We start from the raw sequence: 22889 nt of genomic DNA, 5'->3' as shown, positions 1-22889 counted from the left end.
AAAACGCCGACGGCGTCGACAACAGTGCTGTGTGTTGCCGGTGCTGCTGCATGTCCAAGTTTGTACAGCGGATAAAACTACTATCCTTACTCCGTATAGCTCTCTACTAAGTTGCTATCGCAATTGATGCTTCGCCTTTCGGGTGAAACTGCGACAACTTTTTATATCACAGTTATTTCTTGACAGTATCACAGTCACATTACAAAATGCAGTCACCCAAAAATTAAATGCACAGAATGCCACATAGACAACTGCACTGCATGCGATTCCTAATCTGTCATTTTAGTGTCTGTTATGGTTTGAGGCTGCATCACAAAATGCTCTAGCCACTGCATGACTCGGCCGTTTACACAATAATGGGTTTGCATGGTCAGGTAATGCAATTTTTTTTTGTGTGCTACAGCCTGCTACCGTGTTTGCATTTTCTTGCTCAGTGTACAGAGAAGCCCACTGTTAAAGGGAACACTTGAGTGCAGAGCGTGTCTGGATTTTCCTCTCTCGCAATAGTAAAATCGCATAGACTTGGAGCAGATAACTTGTAGTTGGTAGCTCTCATTCCTTTTGACACACCTGTGCAGTGCATTGACATTGCCTCCACAGCCACTTGCAGCTAGGATGCCAGACAAGTTAGGGCCCCACATCTGAGTGTTCCCTTTCACAGTGGACTGCACTGTACATCAGTACAAAGCCTCATACTGCAGATGTGTCCAAACTATCTAGGAGTATTTTCTATGATTGCACACGCAACTTTTCTTATGGTTTATGTATCGAGTTAACTGTGGCAATGGCATTCTGTTGCTGAACATGAGGTCGCAGGTTGATTTCTCGGCTGCGTTCCTACCGAGAAAGGCAATAGCAAGGTGCTTATATACCCAATATTGATGTATAACTGCCCCCTACACCATCCCTAATAACACTTTTGTCACGTTGGAATGTTAAACCTCATATATCAGTCATTTTCGTGGCTTAAAAAGGGAGGCTGCAGTTTGGTTACGCGCGGTGCATTAAAAATTGCATGTGCAACAGAAGCAAAGCATTTCATGTAGAAAGAACATGTGGCAGTATGTACTGCTCAAAAAAAAAAATAGGAAGACCTTTCAACTACATCACTGAAATAGGCCTCATCAAATGGCACTGTAATGCAAATATTGTCTTGCTCATTGACAAATACAAACAAATCTACATGCGGAACTCCTGTGATGCCCATTTGCACCTGCACTTGGCAAAAATATGTGGTTGCACGCTTTAGGTTTTGAGTCAAAACTTTTTCTTTGTTCTTCTCCATATTCTCTTCCAAGAATTTTTTCATGGACTCGGGGCATTTGATTTCCAGTACCCGCTCAGGACAACAGTTGCACTTTACTAGTCCATCTGGACTTGCACCCATGTAAGGGCGGCCTTCCATAATGAAAAGTCCACACTGCCTGACAACCAAGTTCTCATGACTGGCTCGCTGGCTTTGGTAGCGAGCCAGACTGGCTCGCTGGCTTTGGTAGTGGCTTTGGTCGCTGGCTTTGGTAGCACTGCCTTCTAGTGTACTGCCACGACACATTGTTGCTGTACGGACATTATTCTGCCTCATCACTTTTTTTATCAAGGGTCTCAGATCATGTGGGCCCATCTTTGTCCTTAATGTCTTTACACGGGTAAATATGCTGTAGGCAATAGAAGCTGTGATCATGCCTACCCTGTGGCGCATCCAGAGACTAGAGTTTGCCTGATCTCTTGTTAACCTTTCAATCATTATAATGTCTTCACGACTCTTGCTTTCCTGTAAGTGTTGAAGCAGCATTTCTGGTGTCACTTCACTGCTGATCCCAAGAACACTCCTTAACTCCTTCACAGAACCAATGAGTGTTAAGTCTTTAGGTGCTGGCTCAGAAGTGGAACATCCTGCTTCTACAGCTGGGTCCAACGTGGATTCTGTTTCTGAAATACATTTTCAGAAAAAATCCTGCAATTAGTATTCACAGTAGCATGGTGAAAACTAGCATGTGCAAGAAATGTGATGAAACAGATAAAACCCACTTCGTTTTGGATGCAAAATACACAGATGTTTGCATAATTAATTGCTGTGGTAGTCATAACGTCTACATTTGACTTGTAGTTGGCAAAATTGTTTTAAAGGTTTCAAAGCAACACAGCTCTTGTACTTCCTTAGCAGGAAATGTTTCGCGCTGGCAAAATGCCTTGAAGACGCGTTCGAGCCTATTGAAAAGAGAGGAGCCGCAATGTTTGGAGCGATAAACATTACATTTTGCTACATGTAGCTGCCCGTGAAGGATACTGGAACTTGGAACGCACTAGCCTTAGAAAACTGCACACGCCCTTGGATATAGTATTAAAAATATAATTAAAATATTTGTGCACTTAGGTAAACTCAATGGACTGCCTAAAGGTTCACATAAATACAGCTGGCACATATTAAAATTAAAACTGGTTGATTTGTTATCATGGTTATAGATAACATGGGGTTCTGTTTAAAATAATTATGTTGCAACCAAAGCAACGAAACACAGCGTACTGCCTATGCAACATGTTGCAGTGCAGCTCATTAGGCATGTAATCAACTACATTGCAAATACTCAAGCTTAGGCAAGACATGCGAAATTACGTTTTATACAGTATTGGGACATGTTTGCCCGCTGCATTACTGCTCTCAGATAAGATTAGGCGCCGCTGCTGGCCAGTCCTTTATGACACACAGGTTCAAACAGCCAAACCAAATTTGAATGCATACCTAATTGAGTATCTCTTTCTAAGTGCATTTTTGCTGCAGATTGATGGCTCACATTCTGCAGAAGTCTTTCAAGTACGTTGCCTTCCAGCTGGGGGGTCTTTTTGATTTTTGCCTGGAAAAAGTAGCAACGAGAGGCAGCAATGTTATGTTCTAGATAGGAACTTAGTCGTAAACACTGCACCACTCGTTACTGTTGGGCTGTTAGCATTAGGCTTTGTGCATTAATTTTCCCACCTCTCGGACTTGATAAGCAAGCATGAAAATGCATATTTTCACTACGGTAAAGAGTGCTAGATCCTACTTCTGTGTATAATAAGAGATGTCAAGCATTCACCTCAGATGCACCTAATGTTAACTATACTCAACAGCTGGCACATGGCACCATTGACTTCATTTGTGCTCTGTGCCTCTGATGAAGACATCTGTAAATAACATTTGCAGTACATAGTTTACACTAAAACTAGAGCATTTGTTGAAATCATGAAACTGATCTTACAGCTTAAGAAAAGGCAAACAGCAAGGCTATTTACAAGAGTATTTTCACCAAGCAAACACTGTGAGCCGACTGCCCTTCGTTTCAGCATTGGCCTTGCTGTTTGCCCTCTTATTCCACTCAGTTTTAGAAGACCAATATATTTGCAAACCTTTTTTGCACATGGAAGGTCGGCTATAGCTCTTGGCTCATACTTTTGTTTTACACGCTCTTTGTGCTCCTTGCCCCACTTCTGTGGCTGGTCAGTTGGTGACAGCTTGTCAAAAGTCTTGGCAGCATTTATATGCAGCAGTACAGCAACAATGTGTTTGCACTTGTAGTTTCTGTAAAATAAAACAGTTAGCATATGTCAATTCCAAAGACATTAAACCTCCAAAAGACAAATTTCACTTGGTCTTTAAGCGTAATAATTTTCGAATAATGCATTCATCAAACTTCTTAATATACATTGGAATAGTAATTGATGTGAAGTTTCCGTCTGAATGAATACATTTTCTGCCAAGACAAATAATGCCCTTTGCAGCCTACAACAGATGATATCTTATTACAAAGAGACACTTCAAAAACAACACCTTCACTGTAAAAAAATTATTAAACTGGAACAGGCACGCATTCCAACACAGGTTGAAATATGTGGCTCTAGCAAATATTTCTGCTAAATGAATGTGACTTCACTACTGCTTGGCCTCAGTTCCGCAATTGGAGCATGTGTCTCAGAGTTAATAATGATCGACGAAGAAAATTAGCGAGTCTTTGATGACAGAATGGCGCTATCTGCTACAGGAGACTTTAAATGAATCTGCTTGCAATAAAGAAATCACATTGAATATCTAAAGATCAAACAAATTAACAGTGCCAGTCACATAGTGCAACACAGCGCTTTCGGGTGTCAACCGGCGATGGAGGTATTTGTACTAGGAGCATATCAAGGTTTCTGCCCAGCAGCCGCCAGTGATGAAGTAGTCATACCCTGCTTTGCACGAACAGCTGGCTCGATCTACCACTGAGTCGCAAACGGTAATCTTCACTTCATGCGGCGCACTGTTGATAGCAGTCGTTTGCAAGACAAATGCCAGAAAGTCAAAACGAGCGTTCTCAGCTGTTTCGACGGCGCACTCAACGACGTGGCCCGCGTAATAAACTTCCTCCGCCTCCGTGAGGCACCGGCTCGTCTCGCACGCCTTGTCCACATACCGGTTGATGCTGCTAAGCGGTAATGCAACTGCAAACAAAATAATTTAAAAGCAGGTTATCTAAATTAATGCTTGTGATATCATCACGGCTGCGGCGCCACACGAAGAGACGAGGGGACCGCAGGAAAGAAACTCCAGCCATTACCAATTACAACGCGCTCATGCACGCGAACAGAAGCAATTGCTTCTGTTCGCGTGCACGAACACGATGCAATAAACAGTTATTGCAAGAAAAACGTGAAATTAAACAGAGTGCGTGAGTGAGTATGCAACAAAACTGACACAACAGCTCGGGTTGCATTTTCTATGGAGATCACTTTCGGACAAAGTTTCACTTTCGAGAGATTTCGCGAGACTCGATATTGACAGCGCTCTTGTCACTTTTGCGAAGATAGCAAGCTTGGCACAGTACCAAAAACGCTGTCGGGCATATAAGCGTAGACATCCAGTGCGGAGAAACCTCGTGAAAGTGAAACTATATCCGAAAGTGATCGCGCGAGCACCGCTGTCAAGGCATTCACGCCGGAGAGCGGGCATTTCTCGCTCGCGCTCGCGCACTGATGACGATTGTACACACAGATATCGCTGTTTGCTTACCTGAAACACGATCACTGCAGTTTTCGTCGTTCATCTGAAGCTTGCAGCGCGCAGAAATCGAACGCAAGCACAGCACTTCACAGTGTGACGAAGCGAACGCACGTTATCGGGGCCGCCCTCCAAACTTCTGTCCTGGCCGTGACGTCATCCAAACATCCCGCCAGGCGGCGCCACTCCTAATTCTCGGGGCTAATAGGGAACCTCACGGCGACGGCGACGGCAGAAATCCGGTGGAAGTGTCCATATAATTGCTATCGCAATAAAAAGAAATCTTGCGCAGGTTCACTAGAGCGTTTTCACACAGCCGAACTTGTGTGCAGCACAGGCAAACAAGCGCTCACTGCGGCGAAGCATACTTCGTGCGAAAGAAAGTAATGGTATGTGGGGAGCGCTATAAAAAAGACATGTCCTTGTTACTAACGTAAATTATTGCTGCATTTTTTCTCGATACGCAAATATTGCTGCATTTTTTCTCGATACGTAAACGAGGTGCTTAGATATAGTTTGCAACTAGTTACAATTCTGCACAACGGCGCCTTTAGTTCTAAGAATTGGGACGCATTTGTCCCATTGATCCTCTAGGGCCTTAATGCAAAAATTATTTCTCACCCCTGCCCTCTTGAACCAATACTCTTGACATTTCTTGTGCGGTATACGTAAACGAGGTGCTTAGATATAGTTTGCAACTAGTTACAATTCTGCACAACGGCGCCTTTAGTTCTAAGAATTGGGACGCATTTGTCCCATTGATCCTCTAGGGTCTTAATGCAAAAATTATTTCTCACCCCTGCCCTATTGAACCAATACTCTTGACATTTCTTGTGCGGTATACGTAAACGAGGTGCTTAGATATAGTTTTCAACTAGTTACAATTCTGCACAACGGCGCCTTTAGTTCTAAGAATTGGGACGCATTTGTCCCATTGATCCTCTAGGGTCTTAATGCAAAAATTATTTCTCACCCCTGCCCTCTTGAACCAACCGAGAGCGGAGAGCATCTCGCGAATCTCAGATTTGGCCCTACCTGATGCTCTTTCTGGCTCATTAGTGATTGCCCTCTTTTTAGCTGGCTTCTCCGTATCGCTCGTCTCAACCATGGGGACTTCCATTGGCTGGGGAGCGGCCGCTTGATAATCCGTAACGTTGTTCTCAGCCATGGCGACTTCCATTGGCTGGGGAGTGGCCGGCTTCTTGTCAGCCATGGCCGGTTGCCTATTAATGCCCCTCTTAATCTCGGCAATTTCTGTCATGAGTCGAGCTATTGTGTTCTTCATCATCTCGTTTTCGCGCTCAAGTTGTGCTAGTCTGCTGTTACCTCTATCATGCTCTGGCGGTGAGCCCCGCGTTACCTTTTTCGACGTTCCTCGAACTCGGTCGGCCCAGGTTGGGTGGTACTCGGGTCGGCGATCCCTGGAGCAGGACCTCGAACAGGACTTGGACTGGACTTGACTGCCTCGGTGCTGGGATCCGGAGCGACCCCTGGAGCGGGATTTGGTCCTGGTTCTGGAACAAGAGCGCCCTCTGGATCGAGAGCGTCTCCGGGAGGTCCCTGTGGAGCGAGAGCGTCCCCTGGATCGGGAGCGCTCCCGATGCTCTTGCGGTGGAGCTTGCTGCAACTTATTTTTGATCTCGCAGCTCTGTGGTGGTGGCGAAGCCCTTTTCTCGAAGCTTCCACCGTCGCTCTCTTCCATCGTCTCCTTCTGACGACGTACGGGATCTGGAATCTCTCCTTGCACGTTTTGTCCGCCGTAGGGTGTGTTCCCAAGTGGGGACGGAATACAATTTAGGCAGAGTGGTAGCAGGAGTACCACTCGAGCCACCATGTGAGATGAGTCGCAAGCATGCGCTCCATCAGCTTGCACAAAGTTGATATTAAGGATATAGACCTCAGATATGAGCGATATTGTTTGTAGTTTGCCCTGGCTTCGGAATAGCGACCAGATCCGCATGGCGTCACGTATCTGGGATGATGCCAGCAGTCCACGCTTTGTTGATAGTCTCCAGAAGTAACTCGAGGACAATGCCTGCTGTGTTTTATTGCGATAGCAATTGCGATAGCAATTATAGATACTGCAGGCCCGAGAAGGGCCTGCAGTATCTGTAAATAAAATAAATAAATTGCGATAGCAACTTCAACCGGATTTCTGCCGTCGGCGTCGCCGTCGCCGTGAGGTTCCGTATAGATAAAATCTTCGCCGCGCGCCGTATGCCCCAGCGGAAGCGTGCGGGGACGCGCGCTATCACGGAGAGCGAACTCACTCAATCTCCCACGCGCAAACAAGGAAGCGGAAAGCCAGCACCGGAGGGAGCAGTGGGGGGGGGGGGGGCACTTCTCTGCCAACAACCGCGCTCGTAGCTCGTCCGCACAGTCTCTTATCTCTCCCACGCGCACGCAAGGAAGCGGGAAGCCAGCGCCGGATGGAGTGGGAGGGGGGGGGGTGCACTTCAACGCTGCCAACAACCACGCTCGTCGTTCGTTCTACCGCACCGTCTCTTATCTCCACACGGCTCTGACCTTTATGCGCCGTGCATTCGCCGCTCAGTTTCCGTTGAAGCGATAGACCGCACGTACCTTCGCCCGCTGCCAGCGTTTTGACAGTCGTTGGCTGCAGTCATTCAGTGTGATCTATTCATGTTTGTTTGTGCGCGCTCACACCACGCTTGTTCATTCAGTTAGTAATAGTCGGGCCACATTTTCCAACGCACGCTACACATGCAATGCTGCCCAGATCGGCAGTGCAGCACTACAGGTGTGTCCCTTCGCACGCGCTGCCCACGGTAAGCGCTTCTCATAAACACCAGCGTTTCACACGCGCCTTCTCGTGGTCATCGAGTGTCTCTTCATGTCGGTCTACTTACGCCGCAGCACACCTGCTTACTTAATCAGCTCATGTTTACTACAATTCATATTGCTACCAAAGCCGCTCACCTTACTTCGTATGACATTGCTGTGTTGCTATCGCATTCATTGATTCGCCCTTAGGGCGAAACTGTCACATTTTTTGTACTGTTCATAGAGGATGCCATCTGGCCCTGGTGCAGTATGCGGCTTCACTTGGTCATAATTAGTGCGGCTTTGCGCGCACTAACTACGAGAAAGAAATGCTGCGATTTTTTTGCCGTTTCACTTGAATCAACTAACAATTTGAAAATATCGATTACGCCCCTTCTTAACCATCTTGTGCGTTCTTGAACTCACACTTGATGTACCATTTGTTTATGTAACTTTACCCCTTTTCTTATGCTATTGTTGAACTAATACTTGTACTTTTTTTTCGTTATGCCGAGTGATTCGGTTCATCTCATCTGTATCTTTGTATATTCTACCCTTAGTGCTGATGTTGCGTATATTACGACATAGTGTATTCATCGCCTGCCTTTAATGTTCGACACCGTGCATTGTAATTGTTTCTATTGGATCTGTAATCACAATATGTCTGAGATTATTGTTTGATTTGTTATGCGGAATTTCTTATTTTTTTGGCATTAAGTGCATCTTTGCATTGCTGCACTTGCCTGTCCCTGCCATTTGTACTGGGTCGTGGTCCTAGTCAAGCCCATGTAGCGGCTTCTTGACCACGGCCCTCGATCAGCATCCCGCATGTTGGAATAAAGTTTGATTTGATTTGATTTGTGGCAGCCAGAAATTCGGTCATGATAAAAGGCGCTTGATTGCCGTCAAAATTTTCTCGTGTTGGTGGCATGCCAGCGTCTTTTGGGAGGCCCGCTTGCGTAGCAAATGTGCGAGGGATTTGCAAAAGCAGGAAAGAAAGCGCGAGTGGCTGTTAAGACGAAGGCGGACGGGGTCTAGCCAGCTGCTATAGCATTAGCCGATGCCGCGGGATCAAGAGGACGGTGACCACGCTCTATTGCTCGGAATGTTCGCCAAAGTGATGTATTTGATGGTGAAAAGGCCTAAGGTAGCACACCAATGCAGCCATCGGCCTCGTTCTAGGTGGTGTCCATGACGCCTAGCTAGCAACGTACGACGTTGAAGCTCTATCCTTGCTGCGGTTGATATTCGATCTCTCTCCGACGCTAGCACTGCTTGACGGCGCGCGGCCCAAAGACAAATGAGTTGTAAATGCGGAGCGGGTCTGGATTCATCGACCCAAGACGTGTGTTGCAGCGGTCAGTGCCGCGCGAAGGTGAAGTGATGGATCGGCAAGGGGTCTGTCGGTGATATCTTCAGCTACCGAATGGTAGCGATCCCAGTCCACCACACGACAGAGGCGACGAAGACGAGCCGTCTCTTTAGGATACAGTCCAAGGTGAATTGTATGGTGGTCGCGACCGAAATAATCCGGCTCACATCCGGTTCACATCCGGTGCCTTGGGTTTCTCAGCTAATTCCAAAGAATGCACCCATACTGCGAAAGTATTTATGGGTCTGTGCATAGCAAATCACTCGAACCTTGAGGTGTCGAGGCAAGCGTCCACAGTTTGGATGACGCGATTGAGCAAATTGGACATGTCATAGTTGGAACGTGGCTCAATACCAACTTTGTACGATGGTGCTCTGGTTCATCCACATGGAGTCGCAGTGTCGGTGTGCATCGGTAACCATCGTTTCGACGATGCATCTGATGCTGGACTCGACGCCGCACTCGATGCCACTTCCCTAGCTGGCGTTCCATGACCAGTAGCATCGTTCGATCTCTTTGCAGAGGTCAGTTTCGGGATGGATGGACTGTGTTCCATGCTGTCAGCATCGGACCTTATGTCGTCAGAGCCATGACAGGACACTTGGCTCACCGTCGCACAGGTGGGCTTTCCGACGAGAGGGGTTGCTTCGGGAATGAGATGCTCTCTTTACGCAGAACGCAGCGCGGTTGCGACGTACCGAAGCGGCAGCTGCCGCGCGCGCTTGTCTGTTCGCTAGGCCTAATCGAGCAGCGGGACTTGACGATGGGCGAAACGTCGAACCACATCCTCTGCATTTGCTCTGAGCTCCAGCCACCCTCCGAATGGCAAGTCACCGACATAGAGCGATGGGAGATCGCGGCGTTCAGCTCGGACCCGGCTGTACAAAAACAGCTGGTGGGCTAGGCTCTAAGAGTCGCTGAAAGCCACAAGGTCCCGGCCACCCTACGCGGTATCGAGCCGACCCAGCAGTAGGCTCTAATCATAAGGCTCGAGAATAAAAAAAAATGTTTCCGCAACCACCACCACGTCGAACCAGGAGCATGCAAGGAATGTAAATGGGCACCATGTAAATGGGCACCAGGAGCACTTATGCACCGTTCACAACAGTCCAAAGGGTGTTATAGGTCTTCTATAGCTCCCCCCCCCCCCCCAAAAAAAAAGAGCGTAGCTTGCACTGGAGGCGTAATGTTAGAGACAGCGGATCTAATGGGCCCCTACCTTGTCCTGACTTTTGGGCTAGGCTAAACGCTACCAAGTCATCCCAAGCATTTCCCGGAATTTATTGATTATTGATTGATTATCGATTAGCTATTTATTGGCTATCAATTGGCTAGAGCAAGTTATTGACCACGTATTTGGGCTAGGCTAAGCACTGCCAAGTCATCCCCAGCATTTCCCCGAATTTATTGATTATTGATGGATTACCGATTAGCTATTGATTGGCTATCGATTGGTCATCGATGACTGACTAAGCTTAAGTAGACCCCAACCATGCTTACGTAGACTTAGCCAGGCTCAGCTTGGCTAATTCACATGGGTATGTGCCATTGCACTTGGACCCTTTCTGCACTACCGCCAAGATCGGTCCATATTTTTGGTCTACTCGCCACGGACTTACGGCCGGCTTAAACAGCTCCACGGTTAAAGCATTGGAAGAAACCCGGAGCGGATGCAGAGATACATCAGATCGCTTTCGAACGCTCGAAGCGCCCCCTCGGCCGGCAATTGTTCCGCCTGATCACCTCGGGTGTTCCACCAAACGTTCACCAACTCGGTGTCTCGGGGAAAAGCAACAAACGAGCTTAAAACTCTTCCTGATTACTCCGGGCCCCTCTGGGAACACAGCGTCTTGAAGGTCCCCGTTTTGAAGACTCCTCTTCTGTAGACCGCGAAGTAACGCCTGTCATTCGTCTTCGAATTGCAGGCACCACCAAAAGAAGCGTTCCGCATGTCCAAGAATGCATAAAGCAGAAAAGTGGAGCGTCCAGTCTCCTCGCAAGGTAAAGGCTCAAATGGTACTCCACATGAGGGTTTACTACGTGGAGAGCAAATTTCTTTGCATATACTTTCCGTTTCGTTTTAAGAGTTTTCAGCATGCATCGCGTATCGAAAGGTTGGCAATGAAATTAAACAAGGCATTTTACCTTAGTCAGAATTCCATAGGTGGTATCTTTGCATGAAGAATTCTTGAAGAATTCTCCTTGCAAGGCTGCTGGCTGCAGGAGAAAAAATATTTAAGGCACTAGAATATGGTAAGTGATCATTTAAAAATAATATGAGATGGTATCAAAAATTGCCGAGATGCAGGTAACGCAATCCTGCCCCTTCGTACCGGTTTCTTCAACAGATGAATATTATTTTCAGAACGAGCCACAGTGTTAAAAAACAAAACAAATAAGCAAACAAACGTACAAACAAACAAGCACACAAACAAACAATTGCACTGTAATCAAGTTTGTATCGTGCCGCAGCGCGCGACAGCGAAGTTCTTGAGAGGAGCACCAACGCATTCTGCGGCACATTTCAGGGGCAAATACCAAAAATGACGCTCCAATTACAATGCCCGAGTAAGCGCATGTGCATTTTGTCTACCTTTCGACTCAAGACCGACAATATAAATATGGGCTTAAATGTGATGACTTAAAAAGACATATAGTGAAAGTTTGCTTACCTGTCTGTGACAGGTAATCAAGAAACGCTAAGAAACAAAAGAAATTAACAAGCACTGTCTGCTTATCATACGCAACACTGGCCTGGCGATACTGAATGGCGTCATTCGGTGCATGGAATTTAAAAAGTCACAGGCCTGCGCGGCACACGCAGCACAGTCACAGCGTAAGTTGGTGGAGCGGCTCAATAGTAACTCCAATTTCGGCACCAATTTCAGATCGCCTCTTTTTGACGAGAACGATCTGAACGGTTCGCCCGGCGTCGACGGCGTGCTGCGGCTTTTAATGCTCTCTGCAGAGCAGTCTGCTGAGCCCCATGATGCCTGGTTGTAGCCGCGCACGTAGCTCTAAGATTCGCTTCTTCAGCAGCGGTTCGTACCTTGCGAGGAGACGCCATAACGTGTACCAAAGAGATATCCAGAATACGTGGCGCACATCTCCCATCCCTTGACCCGTGGCACGGTACGTTGTTGTTGATGGTGATGAAAATGACCATGATTGTTTATTGGAATCTTCAAAACGGGCTGGTGACAGTCACCTAGCCTGCTTCAGTTAACCGGGTTCAGTTACATGCAGCATGCAATTGCTATATGCAACTTACATGTCAGGCACGCTGCGTTTGCAGGCACCTTAACTAGATGGCGTCACCATACTGGCGGAGGCTCGGGATTGCGTTGATTATGCGCCTCGTCTGAATCGCATCTCGTCGTCTGCGTCTGCGCGCCTGCCTTGGGCGCATTTATTGGTCATTTTTCCGTTACCTGATAACAAGCTCTTGTGTGGCTCAGCGGTAAAGTATCCTACTCCCGCGCAGCGGGCCTAGGTACTTTTTTTCGCATTTCCGGCGATAGCGGTTACGGTCACCAGCGGCGTCGGTGGAGGCGGCGGCGGCGGATACCATCGCGAACCGAAACGGCTGTTGGAATGAGCCCATAACAGCTTACGTTGTAAAAAGGAAGATATGCAGTTCCCACGCATTAGAAATCGATCCACCTTCTCTTATATGGTTCGGCAAAGCGTTACGAGGTGGATCAGCAGGTTTGTGTAAGGGGAGGAATTGTGTGTGTGTGCCGCGAGCTCGTGCGTGATGACATCAGCAAGGCGACGAAGACTGTGGTGACTATAGTATGACAATGATGGCATGACGAGTGATTGATTGTATACTCACGCGAAGAACGGTTGCAACATTGGTCGACCTTGAAGGCTGTAGAATATGGGGGAAGCGGGCACGCTCTTGTTTATACAAGCTGCTGTATGCCCTTACATCCATAACAATGCAGGCTTTTAGAAGCATACCTTTTGTGATGTGTACAGCTACCCAATTCTGTAATAATGTCAGCGGTACACGTATTCACAGAGAATGAAACAGTCAAGCAGACGACGCTGAAACATCTGCCCCGTCGAAAGGCACTGAAGCTCTGATATCAAGAAACGGTTGGGCGGCTGCACATGGCACATGAACATGCAACCTTACCACAGCTGGTAATGTTGATGAATGACCTTGTAGGCTTCGAGAAGGTTTAATACGGCCGCACTAGGAATTCCGACTTATATTGAGTTTTGAAGAATGTTTATATTTGACTTGTGAAATGAAATGCGGGAAATAAGGAAACAAATATGTGGCCCAATGTATATACAGTCGGGAACTTGTGCTGGGGAAGTCTGGTTTGATGCCATCGGACACATAATTTTTTTAATGCGATTAGCATTGTTTGCCTACTTCAGCCGTATTGAGCCTGCCCGCCTATCCAGCACAATACGGCTTCAATCTAGCTTCTTCACACGACTCTCATCAATGCCGTTGTCGTCAAACTATGCAGGCTTCGTAATACAGTCGTCATCTTGTTGCCGTCGTGCACTCGTCGTGATCCCATTCTACTCACACAGTTGTCATGCCATCGTCGCCGTGCAATGGAAGTCCCAGAATGACCACTACAAATCTTAATTGATTGGTTGATTGAAAACTTTATTATTCCACCGAGCTGGGGTGCCCGCCTCTTAACCTACACGTAGGTAGGGGGGGGAGGATGAAGCAGTCCCCGCGCGTTGATGACGATGAGTCTTCACGGCCTCAACGGCCAGGCGGATTGCTCGACTCTGGTCGTCTTCAGCCTCGCTCTGGAGCAAGGCCTCCCAGACTTCTCTACTGTTAATGTTTTCCTTGGCCCCTGGGGAACCAGCACACTCCTGAACCAGCACACATGGTCTAACGTACCTTTCTCCTTACAAATTTTGCAGAGGGCGTCGTTATAGTCCCTCGTCTGAATTAAGTAGATCCAATATGGTACCATATTGGATATACTACAAATCTTAAGCAAACGTGACGTCATAAGTACGGTGTGTCGCTACATTCCTCGAATTTTAATCGCATTACTGCCGGCGGTCATCGTAAGTTGACTTCTGCCACGAATTTCTTTTATTGAGAAGACGAAAAAGGAGGCGAGACAGGAAACCACCTACCGCAACTTGGCGGGTGTGAGGTAAAGAATACTTCGTATTAACACGGTACAGCTAAGCGCATACTGTTATAAGTTTCCGTATGCCTTAAATTTCAACAGACGGCGGCGGTATACGCAGATTGTCCGCACCATTCCTACACGTGCGGCTTTCCCAGGCATATATGCAAAAGCAGGCGCTTGCATGTCTAGACATTAGAACTTCCCCAAGCAACTAGGTTTGGCCTTCGCGCAGCCTTTCTTCTAGTATGCTAATTCACAATCTTTTAGCGGGCCACTTGCGAGGGCAGTTTGACATAGAACATCACTCTTAGTATAACGGAAACAACCGTGTGTTCTATGCACGCGCCGAAAAAGCGCCGAGTCGGCAATGCATCGGATGTGCCAACGATACACGTTACAAGCGCGTAAAATGTGATAGAAACCGCGTTTTCGAGCAACGAGTGGGGCGGTAAATTGTTACGCTTCCTCATAAAGTTCGGTCAAGCGGCTCTTTGTTCTCTATACGCGACCGCCTTTTAATGAGTTTTCTTTTTCCTCCACGTGCTCGCTTATCTCTTTGTTCTTGCAGCCCGACATTCTCGGCACGTTATGTGCGAGTGACGCGGAAGCGTCGCCACCCTTTGTTCTTTCCTACAAGCAAGATTAAGCTCCGTGTATGTAATGAATCGTGGGAAGCTTACGCCCCTCGGAGACTCTTGGCCAGCCCTGTAGTGGTATCACGCGTGAGGTGGCGACGTCCAGCGTAATACTGCACTGCGCTCACCAAGGTCTTCATTGCGCATTATGCGCATGGTTTCATTCGTCTTACCCCCGTGTTCCAGAACGTTCCTCCAGTGAGCACTCAGCCTCTATCAAGAAAGTAGGTAGTAGCACTTCGACAGAAGTGGCCACTGCGGTTCATGGTAATCGACATCAATTCTTGAGAAGTCTAGTGCCTTGACCAGTCTAGGGGTGGCACTCTGCTCAACTCGGTGGAGTGGAGGCAGAGATTCGAGTCGAGGATCGTCTGAGAATACATGGCGTTTGTGTACCCACTCTTTCTATCCGGTCTATCCGCAGCAAGACCACCGAATTTGATAAAAACAAAACAAACAAACAAACTTCATCTCATTCAGCGTGATGTTGCTGATTATTACCGGAGAACATAAATGCATTTAGGAGCCATGGGAACGCGGCGGCAGCAGCCAATATTCGAACTCATGACCTCGAGCTCAGTCGCATAAGGTCAGATCCACCGAGCTACAGCGACAAGTAATACTTTCATTTGACCCCTGGCGTTCATAGTGGTAATATTTAACCCTTAGAGATTCCCGGATAGACATCATAATTATCTTCATTATTATTATCATCACCATCGTGGACCTTACTTATGTCCACTGCTTAATGATGGATTCTTTCGGCGATCTCCAATTACCCCTGTGTGCAAGCTGACACCAACTGCAAATTTTCTAATTTCATGACAGTTTCCTGCCGTTCTCGACGGTGCTTTACTCTCTTGGCACCCATTATGTAACTCAAATGAACCTACGGTTACCAGCCTTGTGTCATCACCATTTCCCTCCCAACTCAGTTTCTTCGTCTTAATGCCAGCTAGAACATCAGCTACTCGCGTATGCTCGCTAATCAACACCGCTGTCTTCCTGTCTCTTAACGCTACGCCTAACAATTTTTTATTTCCGTCGCTCGCTTAGCAGTCCTTAACTTCTTTATGAAATCTCCAAGTTTATGCCCATACGTTAGCATCAGTAGAATGCAATAATTGTACACTTTGCCTTTCAACCAGAGCGGTAAGCTCCCAGTCAGGATTCGGCAATGCCTGCCATATACGCTCCGACCCATATTTATTATTCTGTGAATTTCGTTCTCATGAACATGGTCCCCTGTCACTAATTGGCCTAGATACAGACTCTATAGGGGCTGACTGTAAATCACAAATTATCGTTATTTTACCAGGCTATTCGACATAACCTTAGTTTCTGCATTGCCCGGTTCAGCAATAATATAATATATAAGTATGCAGTGAACAGCATTGGAGAGGCTGTGTCTCCTTGTCTATATAATCAGACTGTTATGCACTTTGTCGACTAAGGTCTTAAATAATGTGTTGCAAGGCATCTATATTACTGCTGAACAGGGCAATGTCATCTGCAGACCGCAAGTTGCTGAAGTAATCGTCGTTGATACTCACTCCGAATCCTTCCCAATCCAACAACTTGCATACTTCTTCTAAGGAAGCAGTGAATAGCATTGGAGAAGCTGTGTCTCCTTGCCTGACTACTTTCCTGATCGGTATTTTCTCGCTTTTTTCATGTGAAGAAATAAGGTAGCTGTAGAATCTTAGACCCTTTTCAGGACGATGTCGTGGGCGCCACCATGTTTGATCACGTGGTGACACGTCCATTGCTTAAAATTAAATTATGGGGTTTTACGTGCCAAAACCACGATCTGATTATGAGGCACGCCGTAGTGGGGGACTCCGGAAATTTTAACCACTTACCTCCGTTGCCTATATGTGTTTACAATGGATGTGCAAGGCGCACCGGTGCGACTCAGGAAACCTCTGTTTCGGCGGATATCGTGGACAGTGACAGGGTGGACGACACGAAGCCTAAGCCATAGCTTCAGAGGACATGTAAGCGCTTTCGGGGCTCATTACGCTTTGTCCGAACAGCGTGAGCGGCGTACACAGTGTCTAAATTGTACTAAAATAGGGGCTGCAGATGTATTCCAATCTGTCCACAGTTCAGCTTAAGAATTAAATGAGGATCCGTGTGTCTTGCGCTTCGCTGTTTATTTGGCAAACGCTTTGAAGCAACGCCTTGTCCTGTTCCTGACTCAGTAATGTTCTTCAGTGCGGTCGCTATCCGAAGTTTTTTTTTTTGCCTAAATGCTCGCGGGTGTGTTCAGTAGCGATAGATTTGTTAATAATTTATTTCCGTCATACCCACAGTGCCTCATGGCATTAAAGGGGGGGGGGGGCAAACAAAGAAAAATTACAAGGCATACAGAGTGGTAGCAAGCACGAGCAGCATAAACACAAATCGTATACATACATATCACAGCGACAAAGAACATCTTCACAATCGATCAAGGCAGGTGAACATACACTAGTGCTTTAGCAAAATGTATGTATCAATAAACTTACAATAAACTCACTAATATAACAAGAAAATGTAAATTAGTACAGAAGAAAAGCTTGCTGTATACCAACAGCTATTAACAAAAATAAATCACAAAGAAGAACCTAATAAATACAGTTCTGATCACAGGCAACAGCACGAGTACTCAATGACTCAAATTCAGAAAGAATTATTTGATAAGTGCAAGAATATTTCATTAGACGATGTAATTGCCACACACTTATCTAATCTATTCTATTCACACATTGTTTGTTTTAGGAAAAAAAAAAAGACACGCGGAATAACTCTGCTCGGCACGCGAATTCCAATACCTTCTTCTCGTCGTCAAATCTACGTGAAAGATAGTTAGGTTCCTTTATGTAAATATGCCTGTCAATACCAACTTTTGCATGGTAGCTATTGTGGAAAAAAATTCGTCGGCCCTTCCACTCCGTGAAGATGGTTAATCTGCGAAGATGGGACGTGCGGTCCCGGTGTTTATCACTGGGTTAATCCCGAGGGTCCATTAAAGTATTTCTCAATTATAAGTTTACACACACGCTGTGACGGAGAGAACGACGTCACTGACGGTATGCCCGCAGTCCGCTGTTGTCGCTTGCGTTCGATGTCTCGAGTTTGCTCGGCGGCGTGGTTAGGAGCTTGCGCTCGCCATTGCCGCTTGCGATTCTTCGAAATTAAATTGCTTCAAAATTAAATCTGTCCGTTACGTAAGACAATGAATGAAAAACTTTATTTTGTGAGCTTTTAAGCGCATGCGCCGGATGGAAGTGGTTCCCACTTCCATCCGGAACTGAAATACCGATTGGCAATGCAACTGAAATACCGGTTAAGGCACTTTGCTTTATCAATTTCGTCATGGCACACGTCATCGCCTAAAACAAGGGATGGGATAGACACGCTTTCTTTACCGTTTCTTTTAGCGTATTTTGAAAACTCTTTTGGTTTATCTTTGAGACAGGACTGTAAAAATTGAGTGTAACCATCTTTTGCTTCGGGTACATGTTCTAACTTCTTGCGTTAGATTTTTTTATTCGTCTCTTATTAACGTCGGTCGAATTAATACAAAAAGCTCGATACCTTCTCGGCCGTTTTTGCATAGGTCTGTGCAACTCTTTCGTAAACGACGGCTTATTTTTCGCTTTCCTTGCCGTTAGCTGCCAACACAGAACGAATGCATCTCGCAACTCAACCATTTTGTTTTTAAAAAGGATCCACAAGCCGCCAATGCTCTCGCGTTCAGCAAGAGTTTCAAAAAACTACAAACTAATTATCCAGCGATTCGTTGATTTTTTCAACATTAGCTTTATTTTAGTTGAATACGTACCTTTGGTCGCACGTTTTTGTGTTAAAGTAACGTATATTCATTTCGCTCAATATGATGCAGTGCATGTAGACCGACAACATTCATCATTTCTTGAGCAGAAGCACCAGAAGCCGAGAGGGCAGTTGCATCCTCATTCCAATGAATATTTGGTAAATTGAAGTCCCTTCCAATAATCAAGAAGTCCGAGTTCGTCGCATCAATGGCACTTGCTAGCTGTGACATCACGCCCACTGGAGAATCAGGCGCCCGATAACAGCTACATACAGTCAATCTTATATTGTTTGCCAATTATAGTTGACACGAGACAGTCTAAGATATCCCGACGTCCACATCAGTTTAGAAGACAAAATGTCATTTTAACCTCTACCAGCCAAGGAAATTTTCGTGTCGTTGGCGGAAAAAAAAACGCCTGGCTAAAATTGAATACAAGCAGCATATATCTCTTTAGTAATCAGGCATACAGCGTACAGCTCAGCACTCGTTTTCAAAAGAAATAAACTACAAAACAAGCATCAAAACCACATGATGGATGATAAGGCGCGTGTGAACAATGGGAACACTCTCCGACGCGTTCCCGAAAAGATGAGGTTTGCAGCTGCTTCGAAATGGGTTGACGTCATTCAAAACACTCGTGAGAAGTGCAAACCGTATAATGTATGCTAATGACGCCTGCGAATAATGCGAAGCACCTTCTTTCTCCCGCGTGTGTTTCCTGGTAAATATTACGGTTGCGTAAGCTTCTCCGAGTGGAATAGTACCCAACAGCATAGAATCACGTAGTGACGTCACCACGGTCTAGCGACTCATTCAGTCCATTCCAGGCTACCATGGGTAGACCACGGAAAGTAAAGACGCCAGAAGAACAGCGTGAATATAATGTCACTGTGAAATAATGAATGGTGTGGTTAAGTACATTTCACTTGTCTCTGGTTTCACGCTTTGTAGAGCCACGTGTGTGAATTCAAGTGACGTCACAATGGGTAATCGTTGTGGGTGTCATTTAAAGCTTCGCTGTCCAACCACCTTGACAGCGTGGATTGGAGCCACAGTTTTTAAAACTAGTTCTTGCTGCGCACAGGGCTTGGAACACAGGTGTTCTGTACATTATACAGAACACCTTTATACAGAACACCAGCTTGTTGGACAGACATATTATCACTAGTCACTCGCTTACTTTGTGGACCGTCACAATACGTTCAGCTCCGAACATTTACGTGTAGTCGGTGTTGTTACCGTCACCCATGCTTCGGCGCATTGCTTCACGTGTGCGCCCATTCCCTTATTCTTGATACGTCGCCAATATAGGGGACGTATGTTTGCGTCGAGTTGGCGTTGATAACGTGACGTGCGAAAAACTTACTATGCCAGGAAGTGGTCCTACTTGCTTTGTAAATGTGTAACGAGCGGTATACTGACTCTTGCGGGGTTGAAGTCCTTTCTTTGGAGGATAGCGATTGAACGCTGGTGGAAGAGTGAATATTTGTTATCCTCGAGGAAAGCAGTGCGTCGTCAAGGGCCGGCAACACAAGTAGTCTCTATTTCATCAATACTGCACTATTTTTGCTGCCAACTACTGCACACATCTTTCCTATACCCTACAGAATAAGACGCCACCTGCTGCAGCGCCCGATGTTACCACGGTGGTTCAGGGAGATGGAGGTATATTATCCACCTCCTCTGACGTTGAATGGCCTCCTCTGTCATCCAAGGTCGTCGAACCAACGCGTCCAAGATTCCATGCCGTTCCAGCGGACAATGTGGACAAGCCAGAAGGCCAGCAGGTGAACGTTCTTCTGAAACAACTTGTACACTCCGTGCGCACGCTGCTTTCAGGCCTCAATACGCCAACAGCAAGGGTTGTTGTTCAGTTTTTGGACGCAAATGAGCCGCTCTTGGCGGCACTGCAGTAATTCGTTATGGCACTACCACACAGCCCCTCCTCTGTGTCGATGCGCATACGTCGCAGTGTAGTTATGCAGTGGAGTGCCCGAGGCCTGCGTGGTCGCCTGAGTGACTTCCGACAGCGCGTCCAGAAATACCGCTTCCCGGTTGTGACGATCGTGTGACTTACTTCGTCGTCGTGGTGACCCGACCGCTAGGACAGCTACACGTCTGTGGGTCCGCTCGACCGCACACGTCTGTCTATGGCCGGGGTGAAGTCACACGATCGTCACACCTGTGATTGTTATATGTGAGCCCAAAATGCCTTCTGCTTTCCGCCTTTCTGGATATGTATTGCTGTGGTCTCGAGAAGCTGATGAAACCAGCAAGGTGTTTGTGTGCATACGCCGAGATATCTCACGCTACCGCCATGTCCTTCAGAACCACTACATTTGCTTGACGTTAACGCTTAAAGGACGGGTTTTCTCTATACTCGGCGGCTACATTCCACTCAGAGATCACATTGATTTCTCGTACCTGTCTTCAGCAATCCAGAGTTGTACAGCTCCTCATCTTATTGTGGGCGACTTCAATGCTCATCATCCCCAAAGGGGAAGTGAAGTAATGAATAACCGAGCCAAAGCCCTGTCCCACTTTATGCACTCCCAGGATTTCGTCAATATTAACGATGGCTCTCCTACGTTTCTGCGTGGCACGTCCTATAGTAGCTGCTTGGACCTGACGTTTGCTTCCTCACGACTACAGTCCTCTATTAGCTGGTTCAGTGATGTGGAAACACACGGCAGTGATCACATACCAAAGTATATCTGCGTGAAGTGGTTCGCACCTACCTACCACTTCGTCTCACGTGTGGTGTACAGACTGGCCCGCCTTTAAGACATTCGTGGAGAATTCCTGTGTGGATCTCGAGTCACAAACCCAAAATAGAAGGCTTCATCACGTCCGCCCTCGGTGAGGCCACGCGGAACATATGTGCACCTACGCCGGGGTCTCCTATCGACGTGGAATTCGAGAGGTTATGCGCAGTCCGACGGCGCGCTGAAAGGAAATACAGAAGGACGAAATCTACGTACGATCTTTGCCCTTTGTCGCCGAGCTCAACGACAAATAAAGCGCCATCTCGAGAAATTAGGAAGGAAGCGCTGGAGAAAGTTCTGTTCATCACTGGATCCTCGCAAGCCGCTGTCACGTATTTGGCATGTGGTCAGGAGCCTGCGTTCTCCCCCACACGAAAGGTACTCTTTCAGTGCTCTGGCCCTTTACCAACGTCGCACTGATCTAGAGGTAGCGGACGACTTCTGCAAAACGATTGTGGACACAACTCGGGCAGCCTCAATTCAATTCGAGGTTTTTGTGCCACCTTCCCCAAGTGACCATTACGACTTGCTCTTTACGATGCCTAAATTAGAGGCTGCTCTTGCGTCGTGTCGCCATTCATGTGCCCCTGGCCCTGACAGGATTTCGTATTCGTCTCTCCCTCACCTTGGCAGGGCTGGTCGCACTGCGCTGCTCAATTATTACAATGACACATGGGTCACCGGTATTGTTCCGGAGCAGTGGAAGATCAGCCGCCTGGTTGCTCTCTTGAAGCCTGGAAAGACTCCTTATGAACTTACCTCATATCGGCCAGTTGCATTAGCCAGCTGTGTTGGAAAAGTTATGGAACGAATGGTCCTGGCGAGGCTCGAATGGTTTCTGGAGAGAAATGATCTTTATCCGAACATGATGACCGGCTTTCGGCGGGGTCGTTCTTCGATTGACAGCGTCATTGACCTCGTTACGACAGTGGAACATGAAAAACGTCGACGCCGACTTGTCACCGCTGTTTTCTTAGACATCAAAGGGCCTACGGCAAGATCCTTCATGAAACCATTCTCGATGCCCTAGATGACTTGGGCATTGGCGGCCGGCTCTATCTGTGGATTGTGAGCTACCTCAGCGGCCATTTCGTTTACATGTCCACGCCTGACGGAGAGACTAATCGTCATCAGGTATGCCGTAGAGTTCCTCAGGGAGGAGTTCTCAGCTCAACATTATTTAATGTGGCACTGATTGGCCTGGTGAGCGAACTTCCAGCTCACATCCACATCAGTGCATATGCAGATGACATCTGCATCTGGGCTTCTGGTACAAGACGCCCACAACTACGTGCGAGATTACAACTTGCTGTGTCATCTACTTCACGATACATACGGCGTCAGGGTTTGCTCTTAGCTGCTGAGAAATG

The 22889-nt window shown here is 46.9% G+C and overlaps 1 pseudogene; it reads right to left on the bottom strand.

Annotated features, from left to right (window-relative positions):
• Positions 1-1038: 1038 nt before the first annotated feature.
• LOC125943414 (uncharacterized) lies at positions 1039-2915 on the bottom strand (annotated as a pseudogene).
• Between the last annotated feature and the right edge of the window lie 19974 nt (positions 2916-22889).

This window comes from Dermacentor silvarum, chromosome 2 (assembly GCF_013339745.2).
Source record: "Dermacentor silvarum isolate Dsil-2018 chromosome 2, BIME_Dsil_1.4, whole genome shotgun sequence".
Classification (NCBI taxonomy): Eukaryota; Metazoa; Arthropoda; class Arachnida; order Ixodida; family Ixodidae; genus Dermacentor; species Dermacentor silvarum.
This window is presented reverse-complemented; position numbering and strand designations above follow the sequence as displayed.